Raw genomic sequence first — 4,532 nt, forward strand, 5'->3', positions numbered from 1 at the left:
TTCAAGTGTAATTATATTTGTGTTCAAAGAAAAACACCGGCGCGGGGGTATGGTATTTGGAATGCGAAAATAATTGGCAAGTTGAATTAATTGGTTTGGCATATTGCTGGTGTTTGTTGTACTTTAATTCATTCGACAATGAACCATTTTCAGCTCGAATCAAGATGTGTATGTATATGAATATCACACTTGAGCTCATCGCATCTCTCTCTCTCTCCCACCCTCGCCTCGAGTTGGCTTAAACTTTTCTTATTTGAATACATTTTATGTACATACATAGCATTATCCCTTCCTCGTCGAGGCACTGGCGTACACACAGGATCAAAGTTTATTTTATGACATAATTTCCAATGTGAAAGCGTATTCTCGCATTTGATTGCAATTCGGACGAGTGAGAGCGAAAGAAGTAAATAAAGAGGGATTTTTCTATGTCGGTCTTTCGGTTTTGATATCATATACAAACAACGATGGTACATAAAGTAATATCGGATTGCACACATGCTCAATAAGCGCACAATTCCCAAATCATATCTTCTGATGTTTCCGTATTCTATGAATATATTCAACCGAAAAAAAATCTCTCCCTCTCTCCTGTTTCTATGTTTGTGCGACTTTTGATAATATTTTTCTTTTGGTTGCATTTTTTTCTCTTTCATTTTCTACGACATGAAATTAGAAAATATTCGTGGTTGGAATATGTCGATTTTTATCAGAAAATGACTTGGCAACATCTTGATGCTGAAGAAAATAATATTCAAGAAGCTGATTTGTGGTTCCACTTTGAACGTGCATCAAACACACTTAGATTACCTTAATAACACCGGCGGCGATGGCGACAATGACGGCTGACGTGACGACGAGAGAGAATTTCAATTAGCGTCAAGTAATCTCCAAGAGTAAATAAATAATATCAAACGATGTTAGTTTTCCCATAAGTGCTCCGTAATGACTTTCCATGTACTTTTACCATCTTTGCTGCTGATGTTGCTGCTTTTTTCACTTCTTCTTCTTCTTTTTCTTCTTTACAAATGTAGCAAGGGAAACAAAAATAACGAAATATTCCGTTTATAAACCGAATACATAGACAGATATAGATTTATTTTGGTAACGCCTCTGCATGTTTTACGGTACATATTTTCATGTTATTTTTTTCTTCTTTTTTTTCTTCGGCTCTCTTCACGTCGATTTAATGCCATGTCTTATATTGAATGCACCGTAGATGCTTAAGAATATACTTTGAAAGTGGATAAGATGGGAGAAATACTCGATTCACTTACTTATCAAAACTTACATCGAAACCCCTTGAAAGTAACAGAAAAAAAACAACTCGCCATATCAAATGTATGCTTAGACTCACTGTCTCATCTCAGCAATTTTTTATTCGAATTACATTCCATTCGCTAGATAAGTCTCCCTTTTAAAATGCCTGATTATAAATGCTGCCGATAGCTTCTTTACAGTTCGTGACTATTTTCCACTAATGCGATAGATAAAAATAGAGGTTTTTGAACTTGAATATAATTTTAATGCTTGCTTGTTTGTTTTTTTATTCTCAAATTCAAATTCAAAAGTTTTCAAACATATATATAAATAGACGGCCTAAGAAGAAAACAATAACATACAGAATATTCTGCAAAAAGACGAATACAAATTTATGTGAGCAAAAACCAAATATACAAACAGACAGCGCAAAGGTAAAACAGCCTACTTACATAAGAAACACATGTAAGTAGGCTGTTTTACTTTTGTGCTGTCTGTTTGTATATTTGGTTTTTGCTCACATAAATTTGTATTCGACTTTTTGCAGAATATTCTGTATGTTATTGTTTTCTTCTTAGGCCGTCAATAGATACCAGTTGTTTTCCCTAAAACTGTTTTGCATAGATACCCAAAGGCAGGAAAAGAAATAGAATCATTTTTGAGTGCATAAAGTGATTCATAATATCCTTTTTGCATACATATTAGATATATACATATCTTCAAAATTGCGAATGCCAATCTATGAGTTGCATATTTTTTTCGATTTCGTTGTATTCATGGTTGCAATCATACTAATGGTAATAGAAATAAAAAAAAAGAAATTGTATTCGAACGAGCTCGGGCTCGATAGAAGCGAAATAAGACGGCTACACTGTATCTAGAATGCACAGAAGGAAGAAGAATAAAAAGGAGAGATTGAACATAGTCATAAAAAATGTGTATATAATATTGCTAGAGCGAGAGAGGAGAACCCGTCAACAACAACGATAACAAACTGGCTTGTTTTTTTTTTTCTCGTGATGTTATTGTTGGTGTAAAACAAACAACAGTATTGCACACGGTATGAAGAATATGTCTCAGGATATAGAGATTGGACCATGTATCATATATTGACTGTGCAGCAGCAATGAGTGACAGAGTACGGCAAATCATACGTATAACACACAGTAAAGAGAATGAGTACATAGACAGAGAGTGAGAGAGTGAGCGGGCAAGCATTGAAAGAAAAATAGGATGTATTTTCCCAAGATGTGTATGGTGGCTTGGCAAGCAATCGCGTGCGCATCTATGCGAAATACACATAATACTTTTTTTTATGTACAGAGGGCACACACGATTTTTATGTTTATATATACCAACCGAAAGACGACGTACGTACATTTGCTCTCTTTATGATCTATGCTTTTATTTAATTTGACACATAGACATTTCACAAACATTCATACATTGCACACATACATCCATAGAACACGGTACGATATATGCTCTCTTACACACCTCGGCAGCGCGTGGTTCGATCTCATCGAAACTTCACCAGCTCTCTAACGGCATATGCCCGAAAACATACACACAACAAACGGGAAATACGCATACATTTGCGTGAAAAACTTCATTCATGCCATTGCCAGCCAGCGAAGCGAGTGAATGAGCGAGCGAGAGCAAGATCAAGAGAAAAAAAAGAAAGAGCGAGAGCCAACCAAGAGAAGTGAAGTGAATTTTGAGCATATATTCGGGAAAAATATGTACATTACATGGTTCGTGTCGTGTAGTTTGTACCCACTTTGATGGCCGAAATGGCAAAAACGTAAAAAAGGAATATAAAATATAAAAAAAAGAGAGCGAACGAAAGCACCCGATATAGAGAATGAGGAGAAAAAGAAGAAGAAGAAAATAGGAAAAACGACAACGACGACGACAACGGACCAACAACAACAAACAGCCGCACAGCACACACAACACACCAACAAAAACTCAAATAAATATCCAAGAGAGATTCAGAGTGCAGTAGTACAATAAACAATTTTTCGACAGTTTTCTATCAGAAGTCTTTTCGCTCTGATAGCATCTCAATTTTTTTCCTGCAATTGCACATTTTGATCTCACTGTGTGTACTATATGTGTGTGTGTGTTTTGTTTCATCATCCCGAAATCATATAATTCGGCACTTTTCTCGCGCGCTAAGCAGTCAAAGCCACCAAATGCTTGTTTATTCTCTGCCATCGACCGAACCGACCGATAACAAAATATATTTGTTGTGCTCGTGTCTTCGTCGTTGTTAGTTTTTTTTTTTTTTTCAAGGCGCACCTAATTAATTTGTTCGTGCATTTAATTTAAATATTTAATCAAATGGCTTAAAACTGACATGCAAAGTGTGATAAATCAAAAGTGATAAACAGTTGTGTTGTAAATCTAAATAGAAAAATGTTGAGTTTTTTTTCAGTTTAAATTTGTGCAGTGTATCATCCGTTGACATTTCATTGTTAAAGGTCTTATACTATTTTCCTATTTGAAAAAATATAGACACACACAAACGTAATTATATTCAAACACACAATTTTGTGACACTGTTGAACATTGTGAAATCGAACACTGACTCATTGTGAATACTGAACAAAGGTAATTTTCATAGATTTTTTTTTCTTTTACTATTTTTACGTTGATGTGCATTGAATTTATTCATATTTTTTTTTTTTCGAAGTGTGATATTTTTGATTTTTATTTTTGATTCGTGACCATTTTATTCAATCACAGTCAGCTCTTTAAATAAGCAGCTTTTTTTCTTCGATTGTTCTCGCTTTTTCATTTCGATTCGAATGAAAACTATGATAGAATCCATGAATTTTCTAGTTCATTTGAGTGGCATTTTATAAAAACGGCCATAAGCCAGTTTGGACTTTACCACGCCCACAACATTCTTGAACGAATTCTTAATTCGGTTCATTTTCCTTTAATTGTTATCTTAATTTTGAGGTTGAAACAAAAGTGAGTTGATATGACATGTAAGTTCTTGAAATTCTGTGAATGAGATAAATGCGGAAATCATCAATGACAAATCGAACGATTAATGAATCGAATTGTGTGTACTGGGATGATGTGTGTACTGAATGGGCGCCATTCAATGCATTTTTATAATTTTGTATATCTAACATTGGTTGTCAATTCCGGCTTTGATTTGAAGGTCTTAGATCAAGAGAATGTCATTTAAGTAACACAAAACACTTAGTTAACCTGTTCGGCGGCGACAAATTTTGTTTATCTTTAACGCATATATT

This window comes from Contarinia nasturtii, unplaced genomic scaffold (assembly GCF_009176525.2).
Source record: "Contarinia nasturtii isolate CC-2019 unplaced genomic scaffold, AAFC_CNas_1.1 Cnas_scaffold_350, whole genome shotgun sequence".
In the NCBI taxonomy this organism is placed as follows: Eukaryota; Metazoa; Arthropoda; class Insecta; order Diptera; family Cecidomyiidae; genus Contarinia; species Contarinia nasturtii.